At 46.4% G+C, this 23,451-nt stretch overlaps 1 long non-coding RNA gene across 2 annotated transcripts in view; it reads right to left on the bottom strand.

Moving 5' to 3' along the window:
• The window catches only part of LOC119373740 (uncharacterized), a 40,778-nt gene that overhangs the window by 12,179 nt on the left and 5,148 nt on the right, over window positions 1–23,451 (bottom strand). For both annotated transcript variants that reach the window (XR_005179960.2, XR_005179961.2), the window contains exons 3-4: window positions 18,375–18,526; window positions 4,941–5,014 (exon numbers count right to left, since the gene is read on the bottom strand). This is a non-coding gene — a long non-coding RNA (uncharacterized LOC119373740). The remainder of the gene's footprint in view (window positions 1–4,940; window positions 5,015–18,374; window positions 18,527–23,451) is intronic.

Genomic DNA, 23,451 nt, shown 5'->3' on the forward strand with positions numbered 1-23,451 from the left:
AGCGGCGCGACGCGCGCGGCGGTGGCGGAGTCTGCGCGTGCGCCGGCACCAGTGTGTCTGCCGCGGCTACGATGCCACTCTTCCCGAACGCGCAGACCAGCAGCGGCAAGTCTAGCGCGGCGTGGCGGAAAGCGCGTGAGATCGCGGTGGCGGAGAGAGCGCGGAGAGCGCTGATCGAGCTGTGTGACATCACTGAACCTTGCGCATGCGCAGAACGGCTCATGAGGATCCACGCGAAATCGGCTCCGGCTGGGCAAGTGTAGATAACGCTACAAAAATTGAAGAAGCGGATGCATGGGCGTCAATATTATTTAAGGATATACAGTAAAAGCTCGCTAATTCGACGCCCGTTAATTTGGAAAACCGTATACTTCGGACGCGTTCTCTGGTCCCGGCAAGCCTATATAATGTTCCGTGCCATCAGACGGTCGTTAATTCTGTCATTTTTGGACGCAACACTGTTTATTCGGACGATTCTCGGAGCGCGCCGAGCCCGAAGCGGCGCAAATGTGCGTCGCAAAGCAGCGAGAGCGGCGTTCGCGGACAACCGAAACGAGGCGGCGCAGTCTGCATCGCCATCGTCATCCGCGCGGACCGTAGGTAACGACGGTAACGACGCTTCGGGTGAATTTTCGGTTAGCGCGTTTCAGGTTAGTTAGGACAGGGTGGTGTTGAGCCGCGGGCACATCGTGAACGATATTTAAGGTCTGGCTCCACGGTTTCGGCTGCAAGCCGATAGCATGCCGTGAGGGGCAAGTGTACTGTTGAAAAAACAAAAATAGCGGTGTTGCTAACTAACAATCGTAGTTACTTGTCAAAGTACAACGAACTGTGCAGCCTAGTAGATGACTGAAGCTTATATTGTTGCCCTAACCGAAACATGGCTAACTTCAAAAGTATCAAATTCCGAACTGCTTCGATGCAACAAATCGTATAACATTTACCGATGGGACCGCACTAACACAACAGGCGGCGGTGTTCTGCAGGCTGTTAAGTGTTATGAGTCTTTTTCTATCCCAATAAAGTGTGACATTGAATCTTTATGGTGTTCTCTAAGTGTTAAATTCAAAAAAGTTGTTATCGGAGTTTGTTACCGCGCACCATCAAGCGATTCGTCATTTTGCGACAACCTGTACTACTGCCTCAACCAAGTGACAGTTCAGTTTCCGGCGGATGAGATTATTATCATGGGTGGCTTCAATTTCCCGAGTATCTGTTGGTCAGGATCATGTCTCGTTTCATCGCCTTCCTCATCCGAAGCTAATCGTTTCATTGAATTATGCGCCGATTTCAACTTGCAACAGATCGTCAGTTCACCTAAACGCGTAACAAAAACTACGTCATCGCTCTTGGACTTGGTCCTCACGTCGTCTGCTGATCTCCTGTCTTCTGTGGTTCACTCACGAGGACTGAGTGACCGCAATGTTGTACATTTTTTTATCACTCTATCATTGTCGCCATCCCGTAACCGTTTTCAAACAGTCAGGGATTACAGGAGGGGGAACTTCGAAGCTATTAACAGTGCGCTCTCAACATTTTTATATCCGTTTTTGACAAACTTCGACGACCGTTCGTTAGAGTTGAACTGGCAAATATTCAAGAGAACGGCAAATAAACTACACAATCAATTCATTCCTATTAAACAAGCTTTTTCAAATAACAAAGCACCATGGTAGAACAGATCACTGAACCGTCTTTCTAACAAGAAAAAACGTCTTTTTCGCATTGCAAGGCATTCGCAATGTCAACATAAATGGGAGGCTTATAAGAATGCAGCTTCCACTTATTTAGCAGCATTGAAAGCCTCTAAGTATTCGTTTTTCCACACTGCACTTTCTAACATGCTAAAAAGTAACCCAAAGGGTTTTGGAGGGTATTTCAGTGTAACGATGCGCAAACCATATCTCTAACCACACCGAATGGTGACCCCGCACCCAGTCAACAATGTGCAACGATTTTGAACAATACGTTCATCATTTTCATCCTCGAGACCCGGTAATGAACTACCACATGTTACCCCTTCTAATTTTCCTCCACTGAACCCTATTATTTTTGAGTCCACTGGCATCAAAAAAAAAAAAGATAATTAAGAACTTAAAGCTCAGCTCGTCTTGTGGAGCAGATGGTATCACTTCAAAGTTTTTGAAAAATACCATTGAGTATTGCTCCATCATTTTTGAATACATCTTTTGCAATCACTTCGGTCTGCCTAGTTACCTCAAGATTGGAAGATGGGAAAGGTTGTGCCAATCTTTCAATCCGGTTATTTTAAAGCGCGTTATTTTCACTCATCTAGCTAACTTTCTTGAAGATATTAATTTCATTTGTGAATTTCAACATGGATTTCGCAAATCTTTCTCTTGCGAAACACAGCTGCTTTCATTTACTCATGACATGCACACTTACCATGACTGGCTTTCCCATTGACTGCGTATTTCTCGACTTCTGTAAAGCCTTTGACAAAGTAAACCATCTGCTTCTCTTGTATAAACTAAGCGTACTTAATATAGACCCTGCAATCGTCAATTGGATTCGAGCGTTTCTTCTATCTCGGTTTCAATTTGTCGCCACTAATGATAGCGTGTCTGACATGGCCCCTGTTGAATCCGGGTTCCTCAGGGGTCCGTTCTGGGTCCTCTACTATTGTTAATTTATATAAATGACTTACCCAATAACATTTCCTCACAAATGTGTTTATTTGCTGACGACTGCATCGTATATCGCAGAATAACTACTACCTCTGATGTCGCTAATCTACAGGCTGATCTAAACCACGTCCATAACTGGTGCGTCACTTGGCGCATGGAGCTGAATACTAAGAAATGTAAATACATGCGAGTTTCACGTTCTAACGCAGCGTCCTCAGCATATGTGATTAATAACATAAATCTCGAATCTGTTACAGCATACCGTTACCTTGGCGTCCACATAACTAATGATTTGTTATGGAAACATCACGTCGAACACATAATATGAAAAAGTTACCGTACTCTGGGATACATAAAAAGAAATCATTTTCTCGCTCATTCTTCACTAAAATTACTGCTCTACACCACGTACATTCGTCCTCAACTAGAACATGGATCATCGGTTTGGGATCCGCATCAAACCATATTATTTAACGCAATTGAAGCAGTGCAAAATCGCTCCGTTCGTTTTGTACTAGCAAACTATCACCCTACAGCAAGCGTAACAGAAATGAAAGCCATTCTTAACATCCCACTACTCGCCATTCGCCGGAAGCAAGCTCGCATTTCACTTTTTCATAAAATATATTATCACAATGCCACTCTCTGATCACTCTTTGTTCAGCCACCACCATTCACATTTCCTCGTAGGGATCATTGTCATAAAGTCAGTCTAGTTTTCTAAAGCTGTCGCGTGCGCGCAGTCATTCCTTCCCAAAACCATAGTCGAATTGAATAACCTACCATCATCCATAGTCAACATACGCGATCCAATTTTTAAAGACGATAGTCTTTCTTGGGGAACATAAACGCAGAAATTTTGGTCTGTCTTTCTGTCTGTCTGTCTTTCTGTTTTTCGGCACGTCCCTCGATTCAATCACTCGGCCAATGTTGAACCACTTGCCCAAGGGCCAGCCATCGTGAACGGCTGACTAGGTTCATACTTGTGTACATTGTTGATCAAAAAGCAAACATTACGCATATCTGAGGCGCAACATCACTAGGTAAGTATTAGGTCGTGTGTTCCTTTAATAGAAAATACATAGATACGTAATTCTAGAGACCCTAGTTTCTTAAGCTGCGCTGAAAATGCGACTGCGCCGAAACTTGGCTTCCTCCGTGCCCTCTGCACGAGCTCATTGTTGTGTTTCGGTTTCGGTTCAGTATTGCATTGTACGAATGCCATGGGGCGCCGCTCTGGCATTCCTGCTTTACCCAGGCGACGTGAATATAAAAGAGTGTGTGGAGAGTACTCGTTGAGTGCGGACGTTTCTCCTGCTTCGGCGCTTCGCGCCAAACCGCGTGTTCGGGCTGGCTGGCGTCACCGCCGGTCTTCGCCTGCTGCTGCGCCGGGACTACAAGCCCGCAACACAGCATTTCCGACGTATTGCCAGATGGCGTTCATATCTCACGCAGCGCCTCTCCTATCGTCTTTAGACGACATTTTGCAGCGAAGCACGCAGATACGCGGCCAATTTTTTTTGAAACATGCTCCTATGAACATGATCTAGAGTTGTAAAATTCCGCCTTTTACTTTTTTTCTTTTTTTTCCCTTCCTCTTTCGTGCTCTGAGCTTTCTCTTCTTCTTCTTCTCTTCTTCTTCTCTTTTGAACTTTTTATTCTTATCATTACAGATTCATATGTGATTTAGTCAATCCAGCGGTATGTTTTGTATAACCAGTGTTTATATCGGTGTTATCCTTTTCTTTTTGTCTTTATTGTACATTGATACTGTCCTCACTTGATTGATTGTTACGCTTTTCTTTCTTTTCTCTTCGTGTCTTGTTGCGTGTTACATATAATCGTGTGCTTGCCCCTCCCCTCTATAATGTACTGTATGTACCTTGAGGGTATTTCAAAATAAATAATAAATAAATAAATAAATAAATAAATAAATAAATAAATAAATAAATAAATAAATAAATAACTGTCGCTAGTGGCGAACATTCCGACTTTTACACTGCTCTTATGCAAGGTAGGTACAGAACTTATGTATTCATCATGAAACTGAAAGTGCATAGACGTAATGGACATTTCTTTAGTGTTTTCTTGGTACTTTCGATAATTCGGAATTCGGTCAATTCAGAATTTATTTCCTGTACCGTGAAATTCGAATTAATGAGCTTTTACCGCATAAGTTCTCCTGATTTACCTGAATGAAATATTTGCATGCTAATCTACTACACAATTGTGGTTTCCTCGCAGCCCTGAAAACAAAAGTGTGAATGCTGGGGGCAAACATTTGTACAATACCTGGTAGACGGATCAATCTCATTATTGGTCCTTGTCTGCCTTCGTATACTGCTGCATAATATTGCGCACGTCTCCTGAAATATTTGTTGACACATTCAATATATGCAGAAACCAGCTGACCCCTGTACACATTATCATCATTTCACATTGTCAGTTGACTCTTTTTAGCTTCGTTGCTTGAACCAAGAGGACACTCGAAGACAGCACTTGTCGCAGCCTGAAAATTCAATAACTCACAGCAAAGATTTATAGCGTTTGTCGAACGCCATCTGTTGAGATGATTGTCCACAAATGTGCACGTCTTCCATTACAGGCAACATCCTTTTAATAGATATACGTGAACTTGCCTGCGAGTACCTGCGCATACTTTTGCAAATTAAGATGTGTAGTGATATACCGCCCTATTTTGGCGGAAGCTTAATCATACTCGACATATAACTTAGTGCATCAATACCCAGTGACTAAATTCTCTGACCACAGCCTGTGACGTAGCTATAATGAAATAATTGATGTGTTCCTATCTGATCATGTTACTGGGCAACTTTAAAAAAATATTTCAGAATCGCGATAGACAATATTGCGCGAAAATGCCATTCATAGCGTCGTATTTAAACTCAAATTGGGTTAACTTGGACATGTAAAGCGCGTACATCGAATACGTTAATGCATTCGCTCCTCAATATGCGTAGAGTAATTGGAACTGCTCATTAACGAACACCCCTACAATATAATAACTGCACACGCTGCCAGATTACAATTTATGCGTTGAAGTCATCCGTTGAGGCATGTGCTTTCCCTTCCATGGAAGTCATTGCGACCGAAGTGTTTCAGATTTCTTCTACCAAGTCCCATCGTGGGGACCTCGATGTTCTGCGGAATGGTCGTGGTGTCCTATGTATTCAATAACATTCTTGGTGGTTCTCCGAGGCTTCCTAGGCAGTTTTCTTGCAGCTGCGTGTGCCTGAATCAGTTTCGGCATTTACACTTTGTCATGCTTTCACACCTGCTATGACAACTGAGGAAGGAAAGTGTTGCGTAGCTAAGGGAACGGGGGTTTCGTTACAGGCCACAGAGCTAACTTTTTACAGAGGAGCTCTTTATAGGAAACTCCGTTAGGCGCCAACAGAGACTATCATCATCATCAACGGCCTCTACAATAATGGGGCCCTCCAACACATTTTTGAAGCGCCTACATCAGTGCCGAGGCATCAACGCGTAGTGGCGCTCGCCAGAACTATTGCAGCCGGAAGTGACGTCACAGAGCGCTGGCCTGTGATTGGATAAATGTAACGTTACAAGTGACCATAGCGTACCGCCAAAAAACGGCTTATTATTTTGTTTCGTTTTTCTTTGACATATTTTTCACTAAACGCCGAATAGACTTACGCTCTTAGACTTTTTTTACCTTTAAAGGGACACTAAAGAGAAACAATGAATCTGTTTAGATCAATAAATTATTCTCTGATAACTCTAATGTCGTTAATTTCGCCATCATAGGTTTATTAATACAGGAGAAAATCAAGTTCAAAGTTTCAATTTTAAATTTCGCGCAGAAATCTCCCTTCGTGACGTCACGAAATTGAAAGTGGAATTACCGTATTTGGCGCCATTGGCTCAACTAAATTACCCCAAACTTGGTACATTAAGTCTCTGGCCCCCTCAGAGGACAATGTACTTAATTTTTATTGATTAGGAACTACGTACTCCCTAGTAGGCGCCAGCAAAACATGTGACGTGACGGCGAACGTTGCGGAAACTTCTAGGTGGCGTCGGCACCCACAATTTGTTTTAGCGCGTTTTCTCGCTTACTTAGCGTCTTATCGCAGCAAGCGTGGTGTTTTTGGTATCGTGAAAGAGTACTTTACTAGCATAAGAAAAATCGTTTTGCTCTTCAGTGTCCCTTTAAAAGTGCAGCGCCGGGCAAAGAATACGCCATACGTCAAGGCGATGGAGGAAACGAGCAGGGGACGCTCGAGGCACCGTTGTTTTGATGAAACTGAGGGGAAAAAATGTAAGACCGTCGATGTAGACACCGTCGCAACAAGAAAAATCACTAAAAACCACAAAACGTTATAGAGGCGTTCGCGAGCTGCCTCGTTTCGCACGTGCGCTTCACTCTGCAAGCACCATACTGTTTGTCACTATCGCAACGGCGTCCTCAGTACGTTGGAAATCACGGGCAACATTGTATGCAGGCGTTCCGTAAGTAGTATATTTCTGTATAATTTCATTGGGGCCCCATCAGACGCCACAGGGCAAGTGAAACGTAATCAGGTGACCCCGCGAAAATCAAGTGTAGGGTAGACCTCCATTTTATTCTATTTTCAGTTTTCTAGGCAGAATAACTTCGGACTGCACGCCCCTATCGCTGCCGTTCTTAATGCACTAATCTCTTCAGCCTTCAATCTGCGCAACCCGCAAATAAAAAATGTAAAACAGTGAGGCCTGGAAAAGTGTTGGAGGGCCCCTTTAAACCCTAGCGCGTGCAACGCCGGCACGCGGTCTCTCCGTCCTCTTATTCCTCTTCTGCTTTGGTCGCAGAACACGTCCGCCAATTTTTCCGGCGTGGAATGCAGTAACTCGGATTGACGAGAGAACGAGTAGAGAGAGAGAGAAAGAAAAATATAGAAAGATAGAGAGAAGGCACACAGAAAAAGGAGAGAAAGACGCGGAAACAAATAGAGAGAGAGAGAGAGAGAGAGAGAGAGAGAGAGAGAGAGAAAAGAAGGGACACAGAAAAAGAGATAGAAACTACAGGGAGCAAAACAAAAAATCGAAAAAGAAAGATAAAGCGAGAAATCGAGACAGAAAGAGAAAGCAGCAAGATACAGAAATATAGAAAGAGCAATAAAGAGAAAAATACAGAGAGCAAGAAAGGAATAGAAAGAAACAGAGACCAAAATGAAGAGAGAAAAACGAACGAGAGAGGGTAAGAAAGAAAGAAGAAATGCCGCCCAGTTCCACTGCTTCTTCAGGCGTGCCACGACTAGGGCGAAGCTGCCTTCATTTTTATGTAGACGAAATTCAGGAAAGCACTCGTGCACTTAGATGTAGGGGCACGATAAAGACTCGGAGGTGGTTTATCTGCAGTATTGTACTTATTTCCACGATAGTATAGGGTAACAAAACACGCAATTTACATTTTAAATGCGAATAAATTCTTGGCAAGCGAAAAGTACTTTGACCTTTATCTATCTATCTATCTATCTATCTATCTATCTATCTATCTATCTATCTATCTATCTATCTATCTATCTATCTATCTATCTATCTATCTATCTATCTATCTATCTATCTATCTATCTGTCTGTCTGTCTGTCTGTCTGTCTGTCTGTCTGTCTGTCTGTCTGTCTATCTATCTATCTATCTATCTATCTATCTATCTATCTATCTATCTATCTATCTATCTATCTATCTATCTATCTATCTATCTATCTATCTATCTATCTATCTATCTATCTATCTATCTATCTACGACTTGTGCTATCGTGGCTGTTTCTTTATTTTGACATAAAACCAAACTAGTATTGAATGACATGACCTTATCGCGAACAGAAATGATCACTGATAACATCAAACTTATGAAACACATGTAAAGTAAATCCTGCTTGAAAACGTCTGAAAATATTTTCACAAAAACAAAGGGGAAGAGCATGAAGCACTTTGTCCTGTTTCCGTCGTGTTGAATGTAAATCATCATCTAGCCGCCTGCGTCTTTGGAGTCTCGTGGCCGTTTCGTTAACTTGTTATATACCAAAATTCAAATAGCACGAAATGGGTGTTGGAGGAAGATGAACGGGAGGTCGTCGTACTATCATGATATGCGTGTCATGTCAATCATGTTGAAACCACTTCCGCCTTCGTGCAATCTTGGCCGCTTCTCTTGTTTGATAGAAATCCAAACTTGGCACAGTGTGATATAAGTGGGTTAAAAATATAAATGGCAGGTGAATGAAGAGAAGGAAAGGATGGATGGTAACGTGAAAATGTGCATGTCATGAGTGTCATGAAATATATGACGAGATACCGTCGTGATGACATGGCAATGGTTTCATTATCTTCCTGCAGTATGACGCACGTGCATGGCAAACACGAATGACAGGTCGCGACATGACTGTCCTCATCATGTAGTATACCATGACATGAATGGCACAGATTAAATTATGCATACGCTGTGAAGCTATCGTGACCGTTTCATTAAAGTGGTTTCTCCGATAATGTGCATGTGTGCATCTCAAACTACAGCTTATTTGTAGGGAAGCGGCAAATATTCGACACTTCGAATGTTCGATTCGAACCGAATGACAAAATTTCATGGACAAATTGACAAATGAGTTTCATTGGGCACATTTCCCCTCGGCCCCCATTCCACTTTTCAAACGTGCCAGTACTCAAGTGCAGTGCCGAGAACATGGCGTAGGGTATGAGTACGTTGTTGCAATACAGTGCCGGAAATATACTAAAACTGCCGAAAGAAGTGGTGCGCGATTGCAGCATTAAGAAGAAATATCTGCAAAGAAGGAAGCGCAGAATAATTCTGGGTTATCCTAAGATGAGGCACCTGCAATGAGTGCATGGTATGTATATAGTTGTATGCTATCCACCGCTCTCGGCTAGGAACCCTGGTTGGCTGCGAGCCCGGTGGTTGAACGCAATAAAGACCATTAGCCGTCTTGTAAGTATCGATGGATGGTTTCAGAAGTGGTTCGGTCAGGTTTTCGGCAGTTAGGCCACAAAGCAAGCCAGCGGAATGGAGTTTCTGAAGCCGCCCGCCGAGCTCGTAATATTGGGTAACATCGCGGAGGACTGGAGGCGCTTTGGCCAACGATTTGAGTTGTTCCTCAAGGCCACAGAAAGTGCGAACGGACGCACAGCCGCTCAGAAGATAGCCCTGTAGCTCCATGTGGCTGGTGAGAAGGAATTGAAAGGAATGCAATTGTGGTAAGTTCTAATTCCCCGGAATGGAACTGAAATGGAATGGAGGCGTACATTCCGCACCACTGGTCTTGATCCGCGACGCATCAACGCTAACTTGAGACGTAAGCATTTTCAACTCCCCAAACGCGAGTAAATTCAGGCGCAACTTGTTGGCGCGTGTAACGTTTCTAAACTCGACGCAAATTATGGGTTCCATCAAATTCCACTGTGTGAGGCCGCACCAAAGATATGTACCGTGGCAACGCCATTCGGTCGGTACCAGTACTTGCGGCTGCCATTCAGAATTAGTTTTGCTGCGGAAGTCTTTCAGAAAACTATGAGCGATGTGTTTGAGGACTTGGCAGGAACAAATGTATATATGAATGACATCCTAGTCTGGGGGTGTAGCAGGCAAGAGCACGAGGGGCGATTACGTGCTGTTTTAGCTCGCCTGAAACAACAGACCGTCACACTGAATCTCGAAAATTGTCAGTTTGAGCTATCAGAAATTGTATTCCTGTGTGATGTTATTAGTAACAGTGGCATAAGGCCATGTGATGAGTCGTGGCGGCGGTGAGCGGTTTTCCCCCGCCAAAAGACAAAACGCCTTTCCTCAGGTTTCTAGACTTGATAAACTATTTTGGCATGTACATCCCAAATATGTCAGCTAGGACTTCATTACTGCGTTCGCTTATCAAGAGTGACACTGTCTTTGAATGGCCAGAACCTTTCGAGAGAGAATGGCGAGAACTCAAGGAACTTCTGACTAAAACAGCACTCTTGGCCATTTTTGATGGGTCAAGAGATACAAAGTTGTCAACGTATGCTTCATCGCAAGGTCTTGGGGCAGTTTTGCTGCAATAGCATAATGATGGCTGGCGTCCGACAGCGTAGGTCACCAGAGTACTGTCAGAAGCTGAGGGACGCTACTCACAAATTGAATGAAAAGCGATGGGAATTCTGTTCGGGTTTGAGAAATTTCACCACATCACATATGGTCGTCGGGCGGTTGCAGAAACTAAGCATAAGCCGCTTATTGCCATCTCTGCCAAAGCAATTGGAGATATGCCACTAAGGCTGCAATGGTTTTTCTTGCAACTAATGGAGTACGATTACACCATGCAGTAAGTACTCGGAAAGGATATCGTAATTCCGGACAGCCTCTCGAGGGTATTCCTCGTCACAAAAGTGCTCAAGACTGTGATGCCTCAGCTGACGCAGACCTTCAAGCGCCTCTCATTCAAAGCAGCATAGCGAGAAAACAACCCATCGATTGGTCAAAGCTACTGCAGAAGACCCAGAGCTGCAAAACTTCATTGAACCTTTGAAGGCGGGCAATCCAGTAAACGGCCCCTTCTGTCCATTCGCAGCGGAGCTATCGGAGATAAACGGACTGCTATTTAAAGGAACCAGTGTGGTCATTCCACTTACACTGAGATGAGAAATGCTCTAGTAGATTCACGAAGGTCACTTAGGAATGAACAAGTTCAAAGCGAGGGCACGGGCACTGGTCTTCTGGCCTGGTCTGGCCAGTCGCATAGAAGCCTGAATCAGGTCATGTACGGGTGTGCAAGACGTTCGCATATCACGAGCCATGCGAGCCACTTTTGCCCTTCGAAGCGCCAGTAGGACCGTGGGATCGTGGGGGCGTAGACTTCTGCCAATTCAATGCGCAGCGCTATCTGGTAGCGTATGACGCATTCTCAAGTTTCCTAGAAGCTGAGCGACTGCGAAGCGCCAATGCCCGGGAAGGTATTGATGTGTTGAGCAGCATCTTTTGCAGACAGGGCGTCTCATTGGAGGTTGTGACATACAATGGTCCGCAAATCGCTTGCTACGAATTCAGACAATTCGCAAACGTGTTTCAATTCAATCACACAACCTCCAGCCCACGATTTCCCCGGTCAAATCGCCCGGCAGAAAAATGTGTGCAAATTGTTAAGCGGTTACTGCAAAAGGCAGCGAGTGGGATGCAATATCTCCGATGGGCTAGAAAACAACCGTAAAAAGAGAGAAAGCGAGAAAGAAAAAAAAGAAAGAAATATAGAGAAGGAAAGGGAACAACAAAGAGAGAGAAATAAATAGACAGAAAGATACAGACACAAAAGAGATAGAAAAACACAGAACAAGACAGAACGAGGAAAAAAGGAGAGAAACAAAAGAAGACAGAGAAAGAAATTGAGAGAGAGGAAGAAAAATAGAAAGAAAGAGAGAAATAAAGAAAGATAAAAGCAAAGACAAGCACTGAAGGTCGCCCAGCTCGGCTGCTGGTTCCAGCCTTGCGCCACTAGTGGAAGCTGCAAATTTTTGACGTTTAAATTTAAGCAGCTCTTTTAAATTACACACGGTAGCGGCACCACAACAATGATCTTTGACACAAATTTGAGGTACGTACGGGCAGCTGTCCATTTTTCTGACTCAATTTAGCGGCAACCTCGCTCACTTGTTCCACGGTGCATGTGTATATGAGCTACCGTCATACAAAAATGCGTATGAAAAGTAACGTGGAACTAACCAATTACTCTAAACTAAATTGCGATAACCTTTGTGAGGGTGTAATTGTCACTGGTTACTTTCATGGCGCAGGAATTGTAATTGTGATTGTTTTCTTTTTTCAGTATTGTCAACAAGCTTGTTGCAGCCGTAAAATTTCACAAACTGTAACAAGGCGTTCTATTTGAAACATCGCTCATGTGAGCATTAGGAACGTAAACATTCGTCCGTTTTGAACATGAACAAAAAATTACAGCATATCCAAGGGTGAATGATGAAGAGCTTGGGCGAAGCTCCTGAAGCAATCATGGTCTCAGGATCGGCTTCTCGTTGAGCCCGTTTTGCAGTGGCGTCCTTGGCGCGCACCTTCTTGGGATCCAGCTGGCTGCCGCCAAGCGAGCGCCCGCCGCTGTGCATCGTTCATGCTCCACCAACGATCCGACATGCACGGCGACGATCCAGGAAAATGAGAGAGGCGCTCGCTCCCCGCGCAGCCCGCGCAGCAGCCAATCGGAGAGCAGCGGTACTTCTAGCGCCATCTAGTGTCGATTCACACAAGTACCATATTGCATACAATTCTATTGGACCAACGCCATCTAGGAAATGAGACGAGAAATGGTGATGAGGACACGGATTGTGTACAGCGCTATCTAGAATATCGTCCCTGAACTGCAGTTTGTACGCACTTCTATGAGACAGCGCCATCTGCCGTTTACGCCGGACAGAGCTACTGCCGTTGACGCCGGACAACGGTGACGTGACAAGGTTAGACTAAGAGGAGCTACGCCCCTAAAAAGCCAAGCACACAGAATTTTAAATTCTTTTTTTCTGGCGCTGGGCAGACCTTTTTTCTATTATCGGGCACAAATGTTCGGACGCCGTTGCGAGCAAATAAATGTTGACAGTTAAGAAAAGCATCGAAATTACGTGACTTAGTTCTTTTTAAAATAGCTGAGGTAGACAACACTCAACCGTCAGGTATATATCATGCCGAGACATTCGGTGCTATCAATGACTGTCTCTGAGCATTATATACCGGACAGTCGCACAGGACATGGTGTAGCGTCTCCTCGCAACGACAGGCATCGCAGAGAGCGTTGTCGGCCATTGTTCTAGCGCGCCTTGACAGTAGACAAATGTCTGTTCAAACAATACTTGCATGTTGTCAACAGAAGACATCACACTGAAGGCGACGAAGACACTGCTGAGGTTTTTGAGAGCGAGGAACTCGGCCAAGCGACTGTGACAGAAATGTCGCGTACCACGCAAAAGTGACGGACTGATTCTATGTGTGCTGTGTCATGTGCTATCTTTCTATCTTTCTCTCTCTCTCTCTTTCCTCTCCATCTTTAAATCTCCCCCACCCTGTCCCCATGTGTAGGGTAGCAAAAAGGTTGTCCTATACTGGTTAACCTCCCTGCCTTTCCCTCTCTACTATTTCTTCTCTCTGTGTTATCAAATGTTCCTGAGCGGGAAACTTTGGAAGTGTGGCGGAGACGGGAGCGAGACAGGATGTGTATTTACAAGAGGATGCCGGCAGATAGACAAGGCAGCTTAAGAGTCACATGCGACGGCGTTTCACAGACACTCGTCGTGCTGGTCACTTTTGAGTACTACATTAATCCATGCATCTATTGATGGACAACCATATCAAGGCTGATAAATCCCGTGAAAACGTAATACCTGAGCGGATGATTAAACAGCCCTTTCAACAGGTGCGATCACGTTTTCTTGGGCCATAAAATAGTCACAGTTCCGCCGCAATGGCGAAGCAATGAATGCGATAACAACAAATTAAAATGTCACACGAAGAACGGCAAGCAGCGCGATACTTGCAACGCGCCGCTCGATCGCGGAGGACGGACGAAAAGAACACACACAGAGCGACCGCGAACTAACAACGGTCACAGCTCGACACTTGCAGCGCGCTGCTCAAACACAAGGAAGGGCCCCTACCGTGTCGTCGAACGCACGTCCCCGGTCAACTACGAAAAGGCAGCCGCCCGGCGACCTAACAGCTTGTGACTATGATGGAGTCATAGTATGCCTTGAGGCGCTCCACATTGACAATGTCGCGCCCTCGACGGCGCATGTCTGAAGATGGTTCGACGGGTTCGATCAGGAAGTTGACCGGGGATGTGTGCTCGACTACACGGTAGGGGCCTTCGTATTTCGGCAGCAGTTTCGAAGAGAGACCACTTGCAGTGGTAGGGACCGAGAGCCATACGAGCGCTCCAGGGAGGAACGTGGGATCCGAAGTGGTGGTGCCATCACGAATGCTCTTCTGCAGCTCTTGTTCAGGCGTCGTTAATGTCTTCGCAAGCTCGCGACACTCTTCAGCAAGCCTGGCTGTGTCAAAAATAGGTGCACGCTCCGATGGATCCGGCTTGTATGGAAGTATCGTGTCGATGGTGTACGACGGGTGCCTTCCGTACAGTAAGACGAAGGGTAAAAACCCAGTAGTGCTCTGAGGGGCGGTATTGTAGGTGCAGGTGACGAAGGGCAGAATGGCATCCCAGTTGGTGTGATCGGCGGCGACGTACATTGAGAGCATGTCACCGAGCGTGCGGTTAAATCGTTCGGTTAGGCCATTCGTCTGCGGGTGGTAAGCAGTAGTTTTGCGGTGAACAGCATGACACTCTTTGAGAATGTCTTCCACGACTTCCGACAAGAAGACACGGCCTCGATCGCTGAAAAGCTCTTGGGGTGGACCGTGAGGCAATATGAATCTGTGTAGTAGGAAGGTGGCAACATCGCGCGCTGTAGCCGCTGGGAGGGCGGCGGTTTCGGCGCATAGCGTTAGATGGTCAACAGCGACGGTGGCCCAGCGGTTACCAGCCGAAGTCAAAGGAAGTGGTCCATACAAATCGATGCCCACGCGCCCGAACGGACGGTTAGGGCAAGGTAATGGTTCTAGACCTGCTCGCGACACGTGCGTTGCAGGTTATCGGTGTTGGCAGTCGAGGCAGGAGCGAACGAACTTCTGCACGTAGCGGTACATCCCTCGCCAGAAGTGTCATTGTCGAATGCGGTGGTATGTTTTGGATACCCCAGAATACGCGCATTGCGGGTCAGAGTGGAAGGCTTCGCATATTTCAGAACGCAGACTGCGGGGTATTATGAGTAGCCACTGGCGGCCGTCGCCGTAATTGCATCGGTGGGGGAGGTCGTCACGAATGGCGAAATGGTGGGCTTGACGACGCAACGCGCGAGTGGTTGGTGTTGCCGACGGATCAGTGAGCAAGTCGATCAGCGAGGTGATCCATTTAACCTTGCGCGGTTCGGGAGCGATGGTGTGAACGTCGATTGAAGCAACAGCTATGTGAGATACTGAGCAAGGGGCGTTGTCCTCAGGTAAGGGAGAGCGCGAGTCACGGCCAGGCACGTACTCTCAGCGCGAGCGGCGTCCTTTCAGGGGAAACCAAAGAGGTCGATCCACTATATAGAAGGCACTGGAGAAAGCAACCCATTACTAAGTTCGAAGGCTTCGCTACAGTATGTATACCGAAATTGGCATGGCATAACATGACTGTTTGACGAACATAAATTACAGGTCATAACATGAAAATCATGACATGCATGCCATGAGTGGCATGATTTACATGCCACGGTTTTGGTGCTCACGCGGCCCTTTCGTTAATTTGATATATGCCAAAATTGGTATGACGTAATAAGAGTGCATGGCAAACATAAGTGACAGGTCCTTTTATGAAAATTATGACACGCATCTCATGTATAGCCGCCCATTTTTTTAACCTGAACACGCGAGCGCCGACCTCCCAGTCGATAAGCGCCGTTTAACGGAGCACAGCAGTGAAATGAACGAGAATACGCGCATGCGCATGATGGACAGTCCTGTGCAGCTGTCTTCTGCTAGGCTCTTCCGAGAACCGGACGTCGGGACGCCGGGAACCGGCGTTTATCGACTCGGTCATCGACGCTCGCGCGTTCAGGTTAAAAAAATGGGCGGCTTACAGCGTGATTAACATGACATGGTCTCCGGACGCTCGCGGCCGTTTATTTAGACGGATATGTACTAAAATTGATACGACAAGATATTTCTATATGGCGAACATAAATGACATGTGGTAACATGAAAATCATTACGCATGTCATTTACTCCATGACATACATGCCCCGCTCATGGTGCGCTTGCGGCCGTTTCGCTATCTTCACATGTACCAAATTTGGTATTCCACGACGTGACTGCATGAAGAACACAAATCACAGGTGGTAACATGAAAACCATCACACGCATGTGATTTACAGCATGATTTACATGCCATGCTCATGAACCGCTGGCGGGCGTTTCGCTGGCTTGATCTACACAAAAATTGGTATTGCGTGACGTGCCTGTATGATGAACATAAATGACAGGTGGTAACATGACAATCATGACATGAATGTCATGTAGAGCATGATTTACAAGCCACGCTCATGGTGCCCTAGCGGCCGGTTCGCTGGCGTGGTATACCCCAAAACTGGTATTTCGTGACGTGACTGTGTGATGAACATAAATGACAGTTGGTAACGTGAAAATTATGACATGCATGTCGTGGAGGGCTTGATTTACATGCCACGTTCATGGTCTGCTCGCGGCTATTTCCCTAGCTTGACATACACCAATATTGGTATTGGGCGACGCGACTGTATGATGAAAACTAATGGCAAGTGGTGACATGACAATCATGACATGCAATCCCTGTACAGCATGATTTACTCGCGGCCGTTTTCCTGCCTTGATATATACCAAAACTGGTATTGCTTGACGTAAGTCTACGACGAACGAAAATGATAGGCCATGCATTGTATATGCCGTATTTACTCGAATCTAGACCGGCCCCGATTCTAAGCCGACCCCCGAAAGCAAAAAGAAAAAAACTTAATCATTGTGCCAGAACCTAAGCCACCCCCCCCCCCCACTTTCGCACATCGTTTTTTTTTTCAGAAAAAGACACATCGGCTTAAATTCGAGTAAATACCGTACCAGAATATACGTTTCATTATATAAAATATCGCACATACATGCATGCATGACAAACATAGGTCATATAGTTAACTCGATGGCATGATGTGAATGACTTCATTTTCCTCGGAGAGAAACAAGGCGTTGCATGCAGCTCTCTGCTGGCTGCTTCGCATTACATCGATTCCCACTGCGCGTGGGATCTGCCGGATTTTTTTCTTCTGATTATTTTTTTATGGCTTTTATTTATACAGGGTGTTTCAAGAAATGTGTCCAACCTTCTCAAAACTCAGGAAAATGCGATATTTGATTGCTGCCTTCAGAATTGGTTTTTCTGTAGTGGCAGAGATTTTAAGATGGTTAAAGAAATTATTTCGGACTGTAATATAAAAAGTTAAATTAATTAACTTTTTAATTAGTGGAGTTAGGTGATTGTGTCAAATGGGAGAATTGAAGCTCTTCATGCCAGAAACCCAACTCAACTTTGAGATTTCGAAAAAGTGGCATCTAGTAATAATTGCGAAGTATTGAAATTCAACCGAATTCGATGGCTTTCGCTGTTGAAAGCCGTTGCATTTCGTTGAATTTCATTACGCCACAACAATTACTAGAGGACGCTTTTTCGAAATCCTAAAGCTCGGACGGGTTCCTCGCATGAAGAACTTCAATTCTCCCATTTGACACAATCACCTAACTTCACTAAATAAAAAGTTAATTAATTTAACTTTCTTAATTACTATCCTAAATGATGTCCTTAACTACCTTAAGACTCCTGCCGCTACAGAAAAATCAATTCTGAAAGCCCCGAGCAAATATCGCATTTTCCTGATTTTTTTGAGAAGGTTGGACACATTTCTTGAAGCACCCTGTATATACATACATGTAAATATCCGGGACATGACGGCGACAGCAACGGTGACGGCAAAAACCTGCCGAGAGTGTCCATATAATTGCTATCACAATAACAGAAAGATAAGGTTGAGAGAGTTCCTTGAGTGTTCGCCAGAAAAGAGAAAACTTTACAGTTTGCTCAAAGGCATTAAAGAAATCAAACTTACCATCTTCCGGAAACCTTGTACGTTTGTGTCAATAAATATTTTCCATGACCCTGGTTGCTTACTCTATAATATATACATGTGTGCCATTGTCCCTCAGTGCATCTTTCAAAACTCCGGTAACGGATCCAAATCCTTTGATTCGTAGCAAGGAACTAAATATACAATCAAAGCAAACATTTCTATTACAAACGGAGGTAAGCATCGAATAAAAAATGCCCCCCCCCACCCAAAAAAAAAAGATATGTGACAAAGGGGAGTGCGCTACCGCAGGCGAACTTTATCTTGACTTAGGTATCTGATAGTGGCACTCGCCGGTTAGCGTTCCTGTACCCCAGCGTAGTCCTTAGTGTTCAAGGAGACATCGGTGGCGTCCCGCGTTCGACGCTAGTGAGCCAAATACCCCTCTTTCAGTCGTTCCGCGGCGTACCCAAAAGAGCAAGTGGTGGCGTAAGCAGGCGTCCTCTTATATGTGGGCGGGAGGAGCAACGGCAAGGCACGCGACACCTGGCGAGCGCAAGAACAAATGCACCCAGTGCTAGTCCTGTCCTGCGATGTACGTGCGCCGAACGCTGCGTAACCAGGCACAAAGTTCGCGCAACGGCAGTGAGGAACGAGATAGAGCGTGCGGCGAGGGCAATGTGAGGTCAACACGCAAGACGTTCACGGGCCTTTATGATAATCTAAGTTATGGCATATCTTAAAGTCCACTCCATCATATAAAACCGACAGCTTATAACCGATTCCATCTCCTTTAGGTACGTTTTCGGGGTTCTTGTGCCATGGTTGTTCCTTAGGTGAACGTTATGTTTCGCGGGTTTACGCAGCCACCTAGAAAGAAGCGCGTGCCTCACATCTGATCCGTCAGGTGCCGCAGAGAACCCAATAATGGCCGTATTTGCTATTTATACTAATTTTTACTGGTTTAATGGCTTCAAGTTTATTTATAACGCACCTTATTGCCCACTCTATCATCTACAGCACTTTGCTTAACCCATTTTATTCTTTTTTATAATTTATTTCTATCACGGTTATCGGACAAGTCGCACTGGCGCTGGACACAGTGGTGTAGAAGATAGCAAGGAGTGTTACTCGGTACCCGTGCCGTTATAGTGATCGCCAAAAGGCAGGAAACAATCTCTTGCATTCACAGCACGTAGTGGCTCGGAAATTGCAACAAACAAGCATGTAGCAATAATAGCTGAACAATGATTAAATAATAATTTCTACGGTATTACGTTCGAATACCATTATCAAACACGCCACAGTGGAAGCCGCAGGTAATTTTCAGCATCTGAGGTTCTTCAATATGAACTGGCAGCGGAGTTTACGCAGCCCCTTAACATCTTCATTTCTTCGAAACGCAACTACCACCACCGCGAATGAGTCCGCCTGTATCAGGCCCGCGAACGAATACCGCAACCATTTTAACCAAAGGTAACGGTTTCAGTAGCGCAGGGCAGGCGCTTTTGCAATCAGAGGCTGCGTTTGAAGAAGAAGATGGAGGGAGGGAGTATTGTTCGTAACTCATTTATATAGAACCGCAAAATATTTGAACCAGGAGTGTAACGGGAACCAGCGTTTAGACGCGTAGAATTTTCTTCTTCAGGGCAGCAACTATTGCTCCTCTGACAAAGAAGTGAACTCTCCAGGAAACGCGTGTTCCAGTGAGATTCCCTCTTAAATGGCACCTGAAGCACCTCCAATATATTTTTATTATATTTTGAGCAAACTCGCGCATCAAGTTCATAAAACCGTCATGATCAACAGTGCCAATCGTGGCATCGATATGCGCCGCGGACGAGCCACAAGAAAAGGAAACAAAACGATATCGTGCTCCTCTCAGGGCTTTTCTGTTATCGCCAGCGCTGGCCGTGACGTCACCAGTAGAAGAAGCTAGTGGTGCTAGTTGGTTCGAAGTGACGAAAAGGTCTTCTTTAGAAGGAGACCATTCCGCAAGAAAAACGACGCCAGTACTCGCTTGAATGCCTTCGAAACAACGTCCGTCTTGCCCTGCCCTCGACGTGTTCCATACGGCACTTAAGTTCCGGGTGGGCTCGCTCTCGTTCAGCGAAGTCGTCGGCACTTGTGATTCCCAAGAAGCCGCCGTCATCGGGATCCTCCTGAGCCTGCGGGTCGACGGGGTGGCGAAACAGGCATTCGGCGTCAGAGTGTTTTCATCCGGACTTGTAAACGACAGTAATGCCGAATTCTTGAAAGCTCAGACTTCATCGTGCTAAGCGACCTGACGGGTCCGTCAAGGTAGCTAGCCAACACAAGACATGGTGGTCGCTTACAAATTCGATTGGCGGGCCGTAGAGGGAGGGGCGACACTTGGATGTAGCCCAGAATATGGCAAGGCGCTACCTTTCTGTTGTGGCACAGTTGGTTTCCACCTGCGATAGCGACCGATTAGCATAACTGATAACCCTTTCGAGTCCGTCACTCCTCTGCACAAGGGCGGCTTCGAGCCCTACGCTGCTTGCGCCGGTGTGGATTGCCGTATCGGCGTATTCATCAAAATGCGCAAGTATCGGAGGTGTCTATAGGCCCTGTTTCTCTTCTTGAAACGGTTCGACTCGCTCCGTTTCCCACTTGAATTGCAAGCCGGACTTCGTGCGGTAAGTTAATGGCTCGGCGATCCGTGAAATTTACTTGACGAAGCGTCTTTTAAAGGCGCACAAGCCGAGCAAATCGGCGTACGGCCGTTTTGTCCGCGGGTGGCGTGAGGTCAGCGATGGCAGCTGTTTTCCGCCGGTCGGGATGAACTGCAGACTTGCTAATCACGTGGCCTAAGAACAAGAGCACCTCGTGCGCGAAGCGGCACTTTTCTGGCTTGAACGTGACTCTGGAGGTCTTGATTGCTTGTAGTACAACTTCAAGGCGCCGAAGGTGTTTATCGAAGTTTCAAGGCGCCACAGCTGGTTATCGAACGACATCGTCCAAGTACATGAGGCACGTCTGGCACCTCAATCCGACCATTACTGTATTCATAACGCGTTGGAAAGTCGCAGGTGCCGAACGAAGGCCAAAGGACATGACCTTGAACTCGAACAGGCCGTCTGCTTTTGTAAAGGCATATTTTTTCTGCCTCTCTCGTCGACTTTGTTTTGTCAGTAGCTGGTCTTGCGGTCCATTCCTGAAATGTACTTCGCGTTGTTGAGCGGATCCAGGGCGTCGTCTGTCCGTGGGAGAGGGTACACGTCATTCTTTGTGAGTTTGTTCAGGCGACGATAGTCGACGCAAAAACGTAGGGTTCATCATCCTTCACTGACACCACGGGAGACACCCACGAACTCTGACGGAGCGGACTGGCATAGTCTTCGGTAGTATTGCGATTTTTCGCGAATGATGTCTGTGGAATTCTGGGAAACGACGGAACGAAGTCCTTGAATCGCAGGAACCGGGTTTTGAGCTGTTCTTTATTAAGCTTTTGAAGGCTCGGATTGACGTGGAAAGCTGGTTGATGAGCTTGGTTCGTCGTAGTAGGTTCGGTAGAATCTGTTAGGGAGAAAGGATTGCTGGCTTCCACAATTTTTTCGATGTAGGCGACCGTCGTGCATTTGTTGACATGCTTGCACTCGTGGCTGAAATTTGTAAGCATCACCGTTGGTTTCCCTCGACGCAGCTCGGCTATTCCTCTTGCGACGCAAATCTCGTGGTTGATCAACAGCTGCTGGTCGCCTTCCACGATGCCTTCCTGGCGTGCTGATTTCCGAGTTCCGACGGAAATGATGACGCTGGAGCGAAGGGGAATGGCGACTTGGTCTTCCTGCACATTCAAGGCGTGTTTTTCTGTTGGCGTGTGCGGTGGTAGTGCGTTTTCTGTGGACAATGTTGTCGACTCGAATCTCAGGTCGATGACTCCACTATGGATTTTTAATTTAGGAGTCCTTAAAGGATGACACATCTCGAGCAAAGCTGTAGGACTACGAAGCTCGCGGGATAAATCCGGTTGTTAATGGTGACTCTCGCTGTGCAGATTCCCGTCGGCGTTACTTGGAGACCTCCATCTTTCTGGATCTCGGAATTCGTCGCAGCGTTGTCGCATGATTTTGTCGCACCGTTGTCGTCGGCGGCGGATGATCTTCGTTGCCACGACGAACAGCAACTGCACCTCCATCGGTTGCTGCCGTTAGTTTTCCGAGTACGGGAAAGGGGACCGGCCCCGAGTTGGGGAGAGACTTAGCGGCATGACGACAGCGATCTGGAAGGTCGTCTGGGTGTGCCCTGCGTTCCTGCGAGTCTGCGATGTCACGTGACCGTTCACGTCGTTCTGGACGTGGCGGTTTGATGGAAAATCCCCGCAGTCCTATCTTGAGACAGCGGCGGTATGTGTGACCGGCTTCTCAACAGTGGTAGGAAAGCGAACGGTGGTCGGGGGTGCACCAAATGACGGCATTCCTCGGAAAGTAGCGCTGAGCGACAGGTGGGTCCTATGGAATCGGCGGTGGCCGCTGGCGGCGGGACTGCGGCAGTGTAGAGCCCTGGCGCGGGCGTGGACGAGCGTTGCGGCGGAGTGCGGTAGCGTAGCATATCACTTGTAGCTCAGGCTGCACTGTTTGAGGTGCTCCCAGTGATTCCTGACTTTCCCGGCGTACGACGTCAGCAATCGAGTCCACTTGAGGCTGCGAGGATGGCAACAATTTCCGCAGCTCTTCCCGCATGCTCGCTCTGATGGTCTCGTCTAGGTCGTCGGAAGGCTGCGCTTGAAGCTTCCCGTAAGTCGTCGTCGGCATGGGCCGGTTGTACTGTCTGGTACGCACCTCAAGTACCTTTTCGATCACTTTGGCCTCCGTAAGAAATTTCGAGACCGTCTTCTTCCCTCACTCCTCGCATCTAGAAGCGAACGTTTGTTTCCTCAGACATAGCGTTGTCGGCCTTGCGAAATACACCAATCAATTGCTTCGGTGTACAACCTCACATTTTCGTTCGGCAGCTGTACACGGGTCTCCAACACGGTTTCGGTCCTTTCTTTGCGAATCCCGTTCGTAAATGTACCAAGGCATGCGGTGTGGAAGAGCTCCCAGGTTGTTAGCCTGGGCTGTCGGCTCTAGAACCAGGTTCTTGCGCGACCTTC

This window comes from Rhipicephalus sanguineus, chromosome 11 (assembly GCF_013339695.2).
Source record: "Rhipicephalus sanguineus isolate Rsan-2018 chromosome 11, BIME_Rsan_1.4, whole genome shotgun sequence".
Taxonomy (NCBI): Eukaryota; Metazoa; Arthropoda; class Arachnida; order Ixodida; family Ixodidae; genus Rhipicephalus; species Rhipicephalus sanguineus.